This window comes from Kogia breviceps, chromosome 12 (assembly GCF_026419965.1).
Source record: "Kogia breviceps isolate mKogBre1 chromosome 12, mKogBre1 haplotype 1, whole genome shotgun sequence".
Lineage (NCBI taxonomy): Eukaryota > Metazoa > Chordata > Mammalia > Artiodactyla > Physeteridae > Kogia > Kogia breviceps.
This window is the reverse complement of record NC_081321.1, coordinates 74,969,773-74,987,821: the sequence shown is the minus strand read 5'-3', so window position 1 is coordinate 74,987,821 and position 18,049 is coordinate 74,969,773. Positions and strand designations below refer to the sequence as shown.

At 33.8% G+C, this 18,049-nt stretch overlaps 1 long non-coding RNA gene across 7 annotated transcripts in view; it reads right to left on the bottom strand.

Annotated features, from left to right (window-relative positions):
- Positions 1-18,049, bottom strand: part of LOC136792280 (uncharacterized) — a 520,212-nt gene that overhangs the window by 20,588 nt on the left and 481,575 nt on the right. For all 7 annotated transcript variants that reach the window (XR_010835849.1, XR_010835856.1, XR_010835850.1 and 4 more), the window contains one exon: positions 3,741-3,959. This is a non-coding gene — a long non-coding RNA (uncharacterized lncRNA). The remainder of the gene's footprint in view (positions 1-3,740; positions 3,960-18,049) is intronic.

Below are 18,049 nucleotides of genomic sequence, written 5' to 3'. Positions count from 1 at the left end.
ATGCATTAAGAAAAGGAAAACTCAACTGTAACCAGGGGACTTGGATCTTCACCCCAGTTCTGTCACTAATGAGCTCTACACATTTTGGCTAGTTTTCACATCTCTTGGACTCAGTTTTCTCATCTGTAAATTGAGAATATGTGAACTAGATCAGTGATCCTCAGAGTGTGGTCCCTGGACCAGCAGCATCAGCATCACCTGGGAACTTGTTAGAAATGCAAATCTCAGTGCACACCTGAGCTTTAATAAATCAAGAATTCTGAAGATGAGACCAAGCAATCTGTGTTTTAACACAGATTTTAGGTAATTCTAATTCCTGCCAAAGTTTGAGAACAACTAGGCTAGATGATCTCCAAGGTCCCTCATATATATAAAATATGTTTATTCTATAATATCTTCCTCTTAAGTGTTTTCATAGCATTTTACATCTCTCTTGCTACATACATCACATTATACATTGTGTTAGAATCTTTTTGATGTTTCCTCCATCTCTTACGAGATGTCCTTTTGAAGATTAGAATTTCATCTTATTTACCTTTATACTCTGGACAACGTTTAGCCCAGAGCCTGACACATGTTAGATGTTTAGTAAATCTTAAAACTGATTTGTAATTTATAAGTAATAAAATTCACCAATTTTAAGTATACAATTCAATCTTTTGACAGATATATACATTTGTTTAACAAGCTCCACAGTCATGATACTGAACATTTGCATCAGTTCAAAAAGTTCCCTTGTGCCCTTTTGTAGTCAACCCCCTTCCCCTCCCCCCAGAACCCTAGGAACAATGATTTGCTTTCTGTTAAAGAGTTTTGTCTTTTGTAGGATTTCACATAAATAGAATCATATAGCATATAGTCATTTCTGGCATTTTTCATTTAGCATAATAAATTTGATTTTCATTTATGTTATGTGTATCTCAGTAGTTCATTTATTTTTATTGCTAGTTAGTATGCCACTGTATGGATATGCAATATTTTTTTATCCATTTACTATTCGATAGACATATGAGTTGTTTCCAATTTGGGGCTATTATGAATAAAACAAGTACAAGTCATTGTAGGGACATATATTTTCTAAACTTGGGTAAACATCTAAGGGTGGACTGCTAAAAGATGATAAATTTGACTGCATAAAAATTTTAAATATTTTGCATTTTAAAAGATACTATTAAGAAAATGAAAAGAGAAAATTTAGCAAAACTCACTTCTGATTAAAAAAAGAAAAGAAAAAGACTTTGGTCCAAAATATATGAGGAACTCTTACAACACAATAATAAGATTTTTTTAAGGCAAAATAATTAAACAGATATACAGCCAAACAAGACATATGAATAAAAAATAAACCATGAAAGTATGCTCAACATCATAAGTTTTCAGGGAAATCAGATTAAACCACAATGATATAAAACACTATGCACCTATGAGTGGCTAATTTAAAAAGCTAGTGATACCAAGTGCTGGCAAAGATTTGAAACAACTGACACTTCTATGCACTTTCAGTAGGAATGCAAAATGATACAATCCCTTGGAAAAATAAATATGTGGTGACTTCTTATAAAGTTAAACATTCACTTATTATATCCTTTTAAAATTTAGACAATTTTTCATATTTCCAAGATTCCTTGCAATCACATATGTATTTGTTCATTATTCATTCCTATTATTTGTAGAATATTGTGGATTCTACAAATAAAATCAACAATTAATAAACAATTAACAATAATTATTAATACACTTTTGCAAGCTGCATAATTACTAGCTGCAAATTACTCTACGGGTCCAGTATCTTGGTTTCTTTCCTTGGTATTAATTTTCACATAGTGCATTATGACAAAAAGTATCCATACCTAAATTTGTCCTGAACCTTAAAAATCAGTTTAATTCAATTAGGATCAAGTTCCTTCCCCCTCAGTTGATATAAACTATATAAATTCTGTCAAAGGCATAATTATGAACGTAATTGCTGTCAATCATAAAGACAAATACTAATATTGTATTGTAACATGCTTTATTCAAGCATTAATTAATATTCCATGGCAAAAACATGAAATACTAATTGAAAATGTCTTATCCATCTCATTAAATTAGTCACAGGTTTCTGTTGTTTTATCAGTTGTCAGTAATAAACATTACAGTGATGACTCTAGACAAAATATTTTAGCAGCTAGAGCCCTAAGATTCCAGGAAAGTGAAACATATATATAAGCTAAAATTTATATAATTCATTTATATTATTAATATAAATTATTTCATTTAAATTTAATTATATTACATAATTATAACAAATTTTGTTATATATAACATTGTACATTAGAATTATATTTACAATTTTTATAATCTATATTTTTGTTGTAGAAATATTAGAACAATGAAGAAAATATTTTTAACTGTAAGTCTATTACACTTGAAAAACTTCAATAGAAGAATTGAAATGGAAATATGAGTTCAGATTAAAAGGAATGATGGAAAGTTTCTGGCGGCCAAAGAAGAGCTTGTTCATGTATACTTTAATGGATGGTGGTGAGTGACATACTGCTTTGCAGTTTAAATTTCATTGGATATGATACACTTAAAAGAGAGACACAGTTTTATTTTTAAAAATCAATATTTATGATATGCTATAAATGAAATCCTTTGGAACTATGTACATTGCTGATAAAATTTTAAATATCAACTTAAAATAGGCAAGAGAGTACATGAGTTTAAAAATCTTTTTAGAGGATAAATGAGAAAAATACCTGGAGATCAGTGCCTTAACCCACCCAATCTGAGTAAGAAGTGCTATTTTGGAGTAGCTTGTTCTTTCTTCCATCATAGAATTTACTACAATCTTTTTAACAGTCTATTTACTTCTCTACTTCCTCCCCTGAGCAGGAAGCTCTTTGTTATCAGATATCAGGCCTTATGTAAGCAGTCTTGAGACAGAGGTTGTTGATGAACGTTTTTTGACTGAATGCACAGATGAACTGATTTGTTTTAGATGCAGATTTCTCAGTGTTTTTTTATGATTTTGTGTAACGCCATTTGCGCTTTGATTCTTACCTCTGAATTTTAAGATCCTCATGAATGAAATCAACATCATACTATAATAGAAAGAATATATACTAAGATTTTGGATGTAGTCCAGTCTCTGACAAAGTAATTATGTAACTTAGGCAAATCATAAATTCTTAAGTTTAAAAATTTCCCTATTTGTAAAATCAGGGCATTTAACTAGATGCATTCTTAGGTTCCTTCTTGCCTTAAATTGATTTTATTTTCCTCTATAGTCAGAAGTGACTTAATTCATAAGTTACTTATTTCCTATATAATCACAAGTTAGAGTGCACAGGAATGGCTGTTGCCCCATTGCCCTGGTCACAACTCTGCTGTTCTTGGTAGAAAAGAAGTAACAGTGACTGAAGTTAACAACTATGCATGATCATTGCATAATTACATTTAAAACTAAAAGTGACTTTATACATTAACTGTTCCACTTTTATTTTCAAAATGAGAAAGAGGTCAAAGAATTTTAAATCACTTGCCCAAGATGACACAGAGCTATTACCAAAGCTTAGTATAAAATTTGGTCTCATTCTTAATCCAGTGCTGATTCCATCAAAAACGGTTAAGAATTCAGGTTTTAGAGTCAAGTATATCTGAATTCAAATCTCAGCCATAGAGTTTTGGGAGAGTTATTTAAAATTTTCATTTTTGTATTTTTTTACATAATTAAATAACAATACCTTAACTCATACCTTATTTTGAGGTTATTAAATAATAGCTGTAGGGCTTTTCTGGTGGCGCAGTGGTTGAGAGTCCGCCTGCCGATGCAGGGGACACGGGTTCGTTCCCTGGTCCGGGAAGATCCCACGTGCCGCGGAGCGGCTGGGCCCGTGAGCCACGGCCGCTGGGCCTGCGCGTCTGGAGCCTGTGCTCCGCAACGGGAGAGTCCACAACGGTGAGAAGCCCGTGTACTGCAAAAAAAAAAAAAAAAACGCTGTAAAATCCTAGGAACATGGAAAACCAAATAAGTGATAGTTATGATGATTACTATACCATTCAGTACAAGGGCTGCAATATATCAAGCTGATAATGGTAATTTTATCTTAATATCACATATAACAGACAAAAACAGATTCTTAAAAATTATGCTTATCAATTTAACTTTTGGTGCTTTAAATTTTACTAAATATCTTTAAAATGGTAATGGGACCCATGATCTAAAACATGATTATTTATCAGTTAATCTATCTTCTTACCTATTTATCAATTGTATTTAAATTCAATTCAAGAAACGGTTGGTGAATATTGTGTGCAGGTCTCTGTGTTAGGTATTGGGGATTCACACAGGAATGAAGCATAATCCAGTCTCTAACTTCAATGAATTTCAATTTGACACTTTGAGTAAAAGGTCCTAATGAGTGTATGAACCAGTTCCTATAGGAACTGTACCTGGTGCTATCTTACTGAAACTAAGAAATTTGGCTTTGTAACCCAAGATCCCTGTAGTATAACCCTTGTCCCTCTATATTAAATTGCTTCACCCTACATGATATCAACTGAGATGTCATGAAACCTGTTATATCAGATTTCCCTCAAGTGATGAGAAATCCTAACTCCATGGAACTTAAGTTTACTTAACCCATTTAAAAGAGATTTTGGAACCTGGTATCTATCTGAAAAGACTGAAGAAGGGATGAGAACACAGCAAGATTCAGCATTACAAACAAAGAAAATCAGAATTACAAACTGCTCTGTGCTCAAAACAGTTCAGATTTTGTAATCAGAACTCTCCCAGATGTTCTCAAAGAGTCCCAGGGCAATCATGAGAAAAATAAGGAGATGAGGCAATGAAAGAAATGTATATCCTGGGGATTTGTTTCATTATAACAAAATTTCTTTAAAGTAATTTATCAAAGCCACTGGAGAACTGAGGACATTTAACATGGCTTATAAAACCTCAAACATAGTGCTCTCTTTTTGAAAATTGAAAAAGCTGCAGGCTTTTTTGATTAGCCTTTTCCTTATAAAGTCAGATTGCCACTTGGCATAAATAGGAGTAAGGGAGGATGAGAAAGAAACTGCTGTCACAATTCTATTAGCAGCTTCCAACTTCCAGAAAGAGATGGAAGTTGGAAGCTACTAATAGAATTTATACTTGAGGACATATTTAAAAACATGATATGTAAATAAGGCATTGACTACATGACCAAGCTCCCATTTCTGCTTTTGAACAAAGAGCACATTCTGTGGATTTTAAGTCTGTAAACATCAGGAACTAATCTCTTACATAAGCCATTTCTATTATCTTCTCCAAAGTTGAGGTCATACACTAGGGAGATAAGGGTGGGTTTTTTTATTTCACACACACCCAGCGCTGGCTGAATATAATATATAAGTAAATTTGTTATCCTGTTAATTATGTGAGCTGAAAATAATTCTTATTCATATCAGTCAGAAGACTGTAACTGCCTTTATAATAAGTAAAGGTAGAAATTACTTTTAAATATTTTGAAGAATTTTGTAAAAACGCAGGACAGTCTGCTGCCAGCTGTAGAACTGCTTTTAATTTAAACCTTGTTCAACATGCTTACTGCAGAGTTTTCTTATTTTCCTGTTACATAAAGATGTACTGAATCAGCAATTATTGAACTCTGGATACAGTATAAAACTTTCTTCTGAGACTATCTAGCCAACAAAATCAGATGTGATTCATTAGATAATAGCATTACCAGGAAGAATGTTCCTAATTTCTCCCTTAGTTATAGGTCTTTGGTGACTGTGGAATACAAAGGCCCAAACTAAGAAAAAAGCCTTCTCATTTCAAATTTAATAGAGTCTCTGTAATGAGATGGTAAAATAGATTTACATATGTAAGGCCAGTGAGTCTATTAAGCAGAGTGTGAAAGTGAGATAAACTTGGTTCCATTCACAACTTTGTTAGTGATTGCTTTGCTATATGCCCTAGTACAACTACTATTACTCAATATTTACTTGTCACAAACAGTCAAGTCAACTTTGCCTATTAAGAAATGCTGTGCAATTTTCACACAATATGAGCATATTATAGAGGACCAGAAGACCTACACAGAACTTAATTCTTCGGCATCTACTTGGACTTCTAGAGACCAACTGGTTACGATTTGCTACTTTTTCCAATGCCAAATTTGTGTGTTTTGTCACTACCTATATGGAATATATCAAATTTCTGTTATTTTATCTCTCTGTGCTTTCTGAGGAAGAAATTTGTAGTGGCAAAAGAAGAACTTTCAAGATCACATTCTTCTGGAGATCTAATGCACAGTGTAGTGATTATGGTCAACAATACTGTATTATATACTTCAAAGTTGCCAAGAGACTACATCTTAAATGTTCTCACCAAAAAAAGAAATGATAATTATGTGACATGATAGAGGTGTTAGCTAATTCTAGGTGGTAATCATACTATAACATGTAAATGTATCAAATCAACATATTGTACACCTTCAACTTACACAATGTTATATGTCAATTATACCTCAATTTTTGAAAAAGATTACATTCCAATTATAAAGTGATTAAGTTGGTATCTAAATGCTCTTCAAAAAAAATGACAAAATCGGGATTTCCCTCGTGGCTCAGTGGTTAAGAATCTGCCTTCCAATGCAGGGGACTCAGGTTTGATCCCTGGTTGGGGAACTAAGATCCCACATGCCGCAGGACAACTAAGCCCGTGTGCCACAAGTAGAGAGTCTGTGTGCTTCAACTACTGAGCCTGTGCACTCTGGATCCCACACGTCACAACTAGAGAGAAGCCCACGCACCACAACGAAGAGCCCAAGCACCACAATGAAGGATCCTGCTTGCCACAACAAGGATCCCGCATGTTGCAACTAAGACCTGAAGCAGCCAAATAAATTTTTTTTTTAATCACAAAATCATAATTATAGTTAGGGAATTCAGCAATCCCCCTCTCAGAAACAGATAGACCTACTAAGGAGAAAATCAGCAAGGATATGGAAGATCTGAAGAACACAACTAACCACAATAATATAATTGACATTTATAGAACACTACACAATAGTTAGATACACATTTTTTTCAAGGACTCATGAAACATTCTTCAAGACAGACCAAATACTAGGTGATAAAACAAACCTCAACAACTTTAAAAGAACTGAAATCATAATGACCATAATGGAATTAAACCAAAAATTAATAACAGAGAGACAACAAGAAAATCTCCATGCACTTTGAAGTTAAACAATACACTTCTTAATAATAATGGTTTGAAGAGAAATTCTCAGAGAAAATAAAATTCATAGAAACAAATAAAAAGGGAAATACAAAATATCAAAATATGTGGGATGCAGGTAAAACTGTTCTGAGAGAAAAATTTATAGTTCAAAATATTTACATTGAAAAAAGAGCAAATCTAAATTCTAACTTGAGAAACTAGAAAACTAATAGTAAAATAAATGCAAAGCAGGTAAAGAGTAGAATAATAAGGATAAGAGCAGAAATCAATGATATTGAAAATCAGAAAATAATACAGAAAAACAATGAAATAAAAAAGTTCTTTCTTTGAAAATAAAATTAAATTGATGACTTGCTAGCAGAACTGACAAAAATAAGATGAGAAAAAACACAAATTACATATATATGTGATATAACTACAGTTCCTACAGCCATTAAAAGTATAAGAAGGGGGCTTCCCTGGTGGCGCAGTGGTTGAGAATCCGCCTGCCGATGCAGGAGACACGGGTTCGTGCCCTGGTCCGGGAAGATCCCACATGCGGCGGAGCAACTAGGCCCGTGAGCCATGGCCGCTGGGCCTGCGCGTCCGGAGCCTGTGCTCCGCAACGGGAGAGGCCACAACAGTGAGAGGCCCGCATACCGCAAAAAAAAAAAAAAAAAAAGTATAAGAAGGGAATACTATGAATAACTTATGCTCATAAATTCAATCTAGGTTAATGAATGGACCAATTCATTTTAAGCCAAAAAATATAAAAATTCAACAAAAGTGAAACCAATCATTTGAACAGTCCTGTAACCATTAAAGAAATTGAATTCATAATTAAGTTTCCTGAAGAATAAATTTCTATGCCCAAATGGCTTCACTGGAGAATTCTACCAATCATTTAAAGATGAACAAACACTAATTCTATCCATTCTCTTTCAGAAAAAGAAAAAGGAGGAGAAACTTCTCAATTCATTTTATGATGCCAGAATTACCCTGTTAGCAAAATTAGACAAAGGTATACAGATTGAAATGCAAGAAATAAAATTGTCCCTGTTTGAAGATGACATGATTGTTTATGAAGAAAATCCTAAGGGATTTCCAAAAATCTCCTAGAACTATTAAGCTATTTCAGTGATTTGTAAGATATCAAACCAACACAAAATACCTCATTTTTATGTATTAACAAAGCATATGTGGGAACTGAATTTAAAAACAAAATGCTATCTACAAAAACCCAAATAAAATGAAACATATAAACTTAATAAAATGCATACCACATTTTCTGCTGAAGTTTACAATATACTATTGAAAGGAATCAAAGAAGACCTAAATAAACAGAGAGATGTACTGTGTTCATGGGTTGGAAGACTGAAGATGTCATTTATCCCCAAATTGATGTATCTGATTAGTGCTAATTCCCAGCAAGGTTTTTTTTTTTGTAGATATGTAGTCAAACTTATTCTAAAATGATATGGAAACACACAGTCAAGAATAGCTAAAACAATCTTGACAAGAAGAATACAATGGAAAGAATTATTCTACGCAATATTAAGGCTTACTACCAAGCTATGCTAAAAAAAAGTGTATTATAGAGATACAACCACAGATAAATGGAAATGAATGGAAAATCCAGAAATAGGCCCATATAAATATGGCCAACTGATTTTTTTTTCCTTGAGAGTTTATTTATTTATTTATTTTATTGGAGTATAATTGCTTTACAATGGTGTGTTAGTTTCTGCTTTATAACAAAGTGAATCAGCTATACATACACATATATTCCCATATCTCTTCCCTCTTGCGTCTCCCTCCCTCCCACCCTCCCTATCCCACCCCTCTAGGTGGTCACAAAGCACTGAGCTGATCTCCCTGTGCTATGCAGCTGCTTCCCACTAGCTATCGGATTTACATTTGGTAGTGTATATATGTCCATGCCACTCTCTTACTTTGTTCAAGCTTACCCTTCTCCCTCCCCGTATCCTCTAGTAGGTCTACGTCTTTATTCCCATCCTTCCCCTAGGTTCTTCATGACCATTTTTTAAAAATTCCATATATATGTGTTAGCATACGGTATTTGTTTTTCTCTTTCTGACTTACTTCTGTATGACAGACTCTAGGTCCATCCACCTCGCTACAAGTAACTACTAGAGCTAATCAATGAATTTGGTAAAGTAGCAGGATACAAAATTAATGCACAGAAATCTCTTGCATTCCTATACACTAATGATGAAAAATCTGAAAGTGAAATTAAAGAAACACTCCCATTTACCATTGCAACATAAAGAATAAAATACCCAGGAATAAACTTACCTACGGAGAAAAAAGACCTGTATGCAGAAAACTATAAGACACTGATGAAAGAAATTAAAGATGAAACAAATAGATGGAGAGATATACCATATTCTTGGATTGGAAGAATCAACATTGTGAAAACGACTCTACTATCCAAAGCAATCTACAGATTCAATGCAATCCCTATCAAACTACCACTGGCATTTGTCACAGAACTAGAACAAAAAATTTCTTAATTTTTTTTTTTTTTTTTTTTTTTTTTTTTTTTGTGGTACGCGGGCCTCTCACCGCCGCGGCCTCTCCCGTTGCGTAGCACAGGCTCCGGACGCGCAGGCTCAGCGGCCACGGCTCACGGGCCCAGCCGCTCCGCGGTACGTGGGATCCTCCCGGACCGGGGCACGAACCCGTGGCCCCTGCATTGGCAGGCGGACTCTCAACCACTGCACCACCAGGGAAGCCCAAAATTTCTTAATTTGTATGGAAACACAAAAGATCCCGAATAGCCAAAGCAATCTTGAGAAAGAAAAACGGAGCTGGAGGAATCAGGCCAACTGATTTTTGACAAAGATTCAAAAGCAACCTAATAGAAGAAGGTTAGACTTTTCAATAAATGGTACTGGAGCAACTGTATATCCATAGAATGAAATAAACCTTGACCTAAGCATCACACATTATACAAAATAATGAACTCAGAATGGATCACAGACTTAAATGTAAAACATAAAACATTGATTAAATTGAACCTCATCGAAATTTAAAACTTTTGCTCTGTGAAAGACCCCGTTAAAAGGATAAAAAGACAAGCCACAGACTTGGAGAAAACATTTGCAAACCATATGTCTGACAAAAGACTGCATCTAGAACTTATAATAAACTCTCAAAACTCAACATTAAAAAGGAAACAGGGCTTCCCTGGTGGCGCAGTGGTTGCGAGTCCGCCTGCCGATGCAGGGGACGCAGGTTCGTGCCTCGCTCCGGAAAGATCCCACGTGCCGCGGGGCGGCTGGGCCCGTGAGCCATGGCCGCTGAGCCTGCGCGTTCGGAACCTGTGCTCCGCAATGGGAGAGGTCACAGCAGTGAGAGGCCCGCGTACCGCAAAAAAAAAAAAAAAAAGGAAACAATTCAAATAGAAAATGGGCAAAAGACATGAACAGACCCTTTATTGATAAGGGTACACATGAAAAATATTCAACATCATTTAAAACTACAATGAACTTATTACTACACAAGTATCAGAATGGCTAAAATTAGAAAATAGTGACAAAACCAAATGCTGGTAAGGATGTGAGGAAAGTGGATCACTCATACATTGCTGGTGGGAATGTGAAATGATACAGCTACTCTGGAAAACAGTTTAGCACTTTCTTATAAAACTAAACATGCAAGTTATTTTATTACTCAGCAATTGAATTCTTGGGCATATATCCTTGAGAAATGAGAAGTAGTGTTCTCAAAAAACTTATGTAAAATGTTCACCGTAGCTTTATTCATAATATCTCAAAACTGGAAACAATTCAGACGTTCTTCAGCTAGTGAATGGATGAACAACTGTGGTACATTCATACCTTGGAACGCTACTCAGCAATAAAAAATGGAGCAAGCTACACTACACCATAACGCAGATAAATCTCACAGGAATTATGCTCACTGAAAATGGAGATGAAAAATGTTACATATTGTATGATTCCATTTATATAAATTCTGGATGACAAAATTACAGAGATGGAGAAAAGATTAGTGGTTGTCAGGCATTATGGATGCCAGAGGGTAGGAGAAGGTAGGTATTATTATGTAAGTACAACCAGAAGTATCCTTGAAATGATCATTTGTAGTTATATTTTGAATAATAGAGGAAATAAAGGTAAAATACAAGTTAAGAGCACTACTGAGGTAACTAGTTGAAGAAATAAGAAATCAAACAAGATATCCTTTGAAACATCAACAAGACATTGAATTTGTGTAAAAACAGCAAATACTGCTGCAATATAAGTAGCAAAATGAATTCTTAATAATATATAACATACCTTACTCTTTCTGGAAAGAAAAAGCATTAGATATACAACTTAAATTTTCAGAAAATACCAACCAGCAATTCTTCTTCTGGGAATGTTTCATGTGGTTATGCAAGGACTTTGACTAGGGCTGCATATTTAATAGTAAAATTCAGTCCATTCTTGACATCAAAATTTCAGAGGATTATGAATCATTTCAGAGTGTTTAAAAAATTTTCAGAACACGAATAAAGAGTTGGAAGAAAAATATCTCTAAGTTAAATCTGGAAGAATCAGCACGTTTGAGGTAGGAAAGAGAATGACATGAAGAAGCTATAAGTTTTGCAAAACGTTATTTGCCAGTGATAGAAGTTGGCTATCGTTTGTTTATACAGAGGTTGAAGCAGGGTGACTCAGGTTTACTTCTCTACTTGAAAAATTTATAGCCCAATAATGAAGCTACTTCAGTGAGTACACAAAAAGAACTTAAATTTACTTAACCCTTATGTTATTAAATAGAAATTGTTGTGCTTATAAAAATGAAGATAAAGATGGTTTTATTTTGCCAAAAGTTGAACCATAACTGGTAGAATTTTCATTATGATCAAACAGCACAATGGAAACAGCAATGAAGATGACATTTAAACTGGGTAGAATATATGGTCTGGATCAGTATGTTCCCAAATCATGTAGTTCACCTTTTATGTTCTATAACATTAAGCTCTAAATTCACTTTTAAAAAGTCAAACAAAAATATAAACCTCGGGTTGATATTTCTGAAAAGAATTCAGATAAATAAATTTATTAACAGTAATGATATCAGTGCATTATTTTCTTAAAATAAAATATTGGGGCTTCCCTGGTGGCGCAGTGGTTGAGAATCCGCCTGCCGATGCAGGGGACACAGGTTCGTGCCCCGGTCCGGGAAGATCCCACAACATGCCGCGGAGCGGCTGAGCCCGTGAGCCATGGCCGCTGAGCCTGCGCGTCCGGAGCCTGTGCTCCGCAAAGGGAGAGGCCACAGCAGTGAGAGGCCCACGTAACACCAAAAAATAAAATAAAATAAAATAAAAAATAAAATAAAATAAAATATTGAAGACTTATACCAAAGAAATGAGTGAAAGGAACTGAACGTTCTTATATCTAAGGCTCTCTTTCACAACCCGTAATGATACCCTCAGCTGAGTAGTAATAGCAATCTCTGAAAGTTACTCAACACCCCTTCAAGTAGTGAAGCAGATGATTTTGGGGAAGATGGATGGAAAGGTAATTCCTCTTTACTTTCTCTGCTCTTTTCTTCATTGCAGAGATGCTGTTGACTTTCCCTTTGACATATTTCTCTCTTCCTAGAGAGCTTCTACTCTTTAGTTTATATGCCGGTAAATTCTTTTGCAATTAGACATTGTGCAGATTCTCATTTTTATTAATCAAACTAGGCCTTGAGAATCACTGTGTTGGAAGAAGCATTTAATATTTGGAAAAACTCTTGGGACTCTAGCAAACACAGTGTAACACTTATTCAAACAAATATTGCCTCTTGTCTTGATATCAGGTTTTTTTCCATTCATAAAATAAAATAAACAATCTCTAAACTAAGCCCTTTCCATGACCACCCTCAAATGAGCAAATAACTCTGGAGGCTAATAAAGATAAATATAATAAACTCTGACCTTTTAAAAAAGAATTCATCCTACTTAGTCAATTAACCATCATTTAATTTCAATAATAGTTTTGGCTTAAATAGCCTTGGGAGGCAGAAAGGGGACATTTTTAAGAATGTCGGCTATGTCACTCTGACAACAAAACTGAGTTCATGACTTTGATCAAGCATTCTATAAATCAACACCTTGGCATAATAATGTTATAAGTAAAGAAAGGAAAATGAATTCTGATTGGGTAGAGGCTGGGAGAAGCCACTGTATGATTCATTAGTGCCTTCAGTAGTTGAAGTTAAGAAAGAACCAAAAAGTTCTATTTTTCTATGACTAAGAGTGGATGTCTTGATAGGTTCAGAAAAAGTTCACATTGCCCTCGAACAAATATGTTTTCCATATTTCATTGCCAGAATGGGGAGAAACAGAAGGCCAGAAATTAGTGAAAAATTCTGCTCATTTAGTTTTTCTGGACTACCCTAGAGTAGGAAGTACCAAATTGCACTGGAGAGACTAATGCTTTTTTCCTGTTGTTTTTGCCAGAAGTGAAAAGTATTTTGCATAGCTCTACGCCTAAACTAGCAAGAGACTCTAAAATTTTAGATTTTTTTTTCAAGCTCTCAAACGCTGATGCATTTTCATATATCCAGTTAAAAACTCAAATATTAGAAAAAGTAATACATGGAAATGATAAGCTAACTATATAATATTTTATTCATATTGAAATTAACATGATTTCTTTTCCCCCGAGGAAAATGATAACAAAAGTTTTACTTTTATTTTTATAAAATAAAAAAATAATAAAAATGATTAAAAGTTATACTTTTTATTTAGATTTTAAGATATAACTCTTCCCTTGATCATTAAACAATACTTAATTTGCCCTGAAGTAGATTAAGTTAATTTTAAAAATCTTTGCCTTACTACAACATAAAATTATGTGAAAACTAGACAATATATATAAAACTAAGCTGGGAGATGCTGATACATTTTTAAATTTCCTGAACTTCTGGATTGATTTATGTATGTATGTATGTATTCATTCATTCATTTATAGCAGATCTTCCAAGATAATATTTTGAAATTGAGTATCTATGGGCAATTTTTGCCCATGGATCTCACATTGTACCTAGTTTGTTATTCCAATGCACTAGACATTTTAAAAGATTTTCATGACACATAGAAAATGGTACTATTGCTATGATTTAAAATATAAGTGAAAAAATAATACTGACTGGGTTTCAAATTCTAGCTTTCCCACTAATTAACTGAATAGCTTTTAGCAAATTACATATCTTCTGACCCTCAGCTTTCTCATCATGAATATGGAATAATATATACTTTTTGGCTGTTATAGATATTAAGTGAAATAATCTGTAAAATGTCGAGCATAATATCAGACCTGAAGTATGTGATCCATAAACAGGGGCTTCCCTATTTTTCTCTTTTCCTTTCTTTTCTACACCATCTTTATTATTTCAAAACTAACGGTGACAATAATGTTTATCTCATGAGCCATTAGGTCTATACTACAGGGACATATCTTTTTCTCTTTGTGTTTGCAACAGCTAGAACATGGTCTATCAGGGTCTAATAAATATGTGTAGAATGAATGCTAAGTTTCCTTTATGCATGTGGATTCAGCTCAAAATTCCAATTCCAAACAACCACACATTATTCAGGACAGACCCTCATCTTCTTTGCTATTTCAGAGATTGCCATTTCTAGTTAAACTGACACTTAACATTAAATGTTCTTATGGTTGTTCCAAAAGGTCAGGAATACTACTTATTTTGTTCAGTAATATATTACAAATGTTCCTGTCCTTTAATAGAGACTCATTAAATAGATGTTTAATTAATGATTAAATAAACTATGATTAATGAATAAATGAAGAGCTAAAGTATGCTATGGGTATTTAAGTTTCACAGTCCATAGCTGTGCAAGCTGCTGTGTTATTTTGCTAGTTTTACTTCAACTTTTGCCTACAGTTCGCCTTACTCTATGGAGGCTACTTGGAAATTCCACTACTCAGTTCTCCCCAGGAGATATACAATCTGTTAGATTTGTGCTAAAATACCCTTAAAAGACAAAATCTCAAGACTGTTAGCCAGCATTCAGGCTTGACATTTACCATCCAGTGGAACTCCAAGGTCATATTAAAGGAAATGGACAAGGTACTTAATATATTATCTATTTAAGGCCCAGAAGCTAGTCCTTTAAAGGATCAGACAACTTTCTGCAATTATATCTGAATGTTAGACAAACAATGATTAGCTAACTACCCACCAAGAGGCAGCCACTGGCTATGTGCATTTCTTATATTATCTCATTTAATTTTTTCAACACCTTTATGAGTATGTTTATTATCATATATATAGGGTAAGATTCCAACTACCATGAACAATAAGAGAAATACATACCGACTTTTGAGACTACAATATCAAACCCCCATATCCCATGAAGACATTTAGAACTAGATCAAATATTTTTCTTTATTGGTAATAGAATAATGATTGGTGCTAATGGTTGGTAGCAGGTTTTTAACTCTATAACTAACTATAAACTTGGTCTATTGGTTGGATTCTCCTTGAGTAACCTATCATAACATCTAACTTTCCATTATTGTTAGTAAGTGTGTGAAAGAGTAGAGTAAATAATCAATGAATGCATATTTTTTGAATTAGAAATTATATATGTGCATTGTAGAAAAGGTGGACAATAAAGGAAAAAATAAGCAGGAAAATATTATACTGCAATCATTTATAACTACCATCTACAGTCAACCACTATTAACATTTTAACCCTTTTCTGTAATTATATATTTATATATAATATATACACACACATATACATATGAGAAACATCATATTGTATATATATTCATTTTGTATCTTTCATTTAACATCAGAGTAGCAAGAGTCACAGTATTCTCTCATGTCATTAAAACTTCCATAAAATATTCTTGTTACATGTCTAATATTCTATTGCATAGATTTATCATAATTTGCTTTACCCAAACCCTGCTGTTGAAAATGTTTATTTTTCCCAATTTATATTATTATGACTATCTTTGAAATGAAGAGCTTCTCCTCATTTTCTATCAAGTAGAAGACCATCTGTATGAAATATATACTTTCTAGATGACTTTTTCCAGGATATTTGATGACTCTCATCTTCTCTTGAGTTAAAAATAATGCCAGTAAACATTTTCTGCAAGGATCCTGGTGCAGGATGAAAAAATACTATATAGAAGAGATAAATGGACACTTTCTTTTATAATTTGTACTTTAATCCACTGGCATTAAGAAATAAAATGAACAAAGACGTTATGCATTTTGTGTTATGCAAGATAGTAAATGACTACTAGTACTGAATGTATGGCAAACGGCAGAATTTGGGAGAGCAAGAGATCATTGAGGGTCAGATTTTAATATTCTTCCAATTTTCATTATTTCAATTCCCATCTCTTTAGATATATTATTTCACTTCCCTGCTGTTTATTTGATGTATGATAGTTAATACATATACAACTTTTTTTCATTTAAGGAGTTAAAGTGATTTACATCTTTCATTGCATTATTCTAAGATAATTGAGAATGCAATGATTTTGTCAGGGCCAAATTAAAACATCAAGAATCTTTTTCAAAAATTCTACAAAGATCCAGACTTCCTCCATAGTATTATAGATTTCCCTCTACAAATTCCAATGAGATTTTCCTACAATTATATTTCATCTGACAATATTGTTTCTCTAATGAGTTGTTTGATATATTAGTCCAGATATCAATTCTTCTAGTTTACAGGTTTGACAAATCCATTAAACTGTATTCCAGATCATGAATTTTTAAAAATTTTAATTTAATTTTTTTTATACAGCAGGTTCTTATTACTTATCTATTTTATACATATTAGTGTATATATGTCAATCACAATCTCCCTATTAATCCCACCACCACCACCCCCAACGCTTTCCCCCCTTTGTGTCCATACGTTTGTTCTCTACATCTGTGTCTCTATTTCTGCCTTGCAAACTGGTTCATCTGTACCATTTTCTAGATTCCACATAAATGCTTTAATATACAATATTTGTCTTTCTCTTTATGACTTACTTCACTCTGTATGACAGTCTCTAGGTCCATCCACGTCTCTGCAAATGACTCAATTTCATTCCTTTTTATGGCTGAGTAATATTCTATTGTATATATGTACCATATCTTCTTTATCCATTCATCTGTCAATGGGCATTTAGATTGCTTCCATGAGCTGGCTATTGTAAAGAGTGCTGCAATGAACATTGGGGTGCATGTGTCTTTTTGAATTATGGTTTTCTCTGGGTATATGCCCAGTAGTGGGAGTGCTGGGTCATATGGTAATTCTATTTTTAGGTTTTTAAGAAACCTCCATACTGTTCTCTATAGTGGCTGTATCAATTTACGTTCCCACCAAGAGTGCAAGAGCATTCCCTTTTCTCCACACCCTCTCCAACATTATTGTTTCTAGATTTTCTGATGATGGCCATTCTGACTGGTGTGATGTGGTACCTCATTGTAGCTTTGATTTGCATTTCTCTAATAATTAGTGATGTTGAGCAGCTTTTCATGTGCTTCTTGGCCATCTGTATGTCTTCTTTGGAGAAATGTCTATTTCGGTCTTCTGCTCATTTTTGGATTGGGTTTGTGTTTTTTAATATTGAGCTGCATGAGCTGTTTATATATTTTGGAGATTAATCCTTTGTCCGTTGATTCATTTGCAAATATTTTCTCCCATTCTGAGGGTTGTCTTTTCATCTTGTTTATAGTTTCCAATGCTGTGCAAAAGCTTTTAAGTTTTGTTAGGTCCCATTTGTTTATTTTTGTTTTTATTTCCATTACTCTAGGAGGTGGGTCAAAAATGATCTTGCTGTG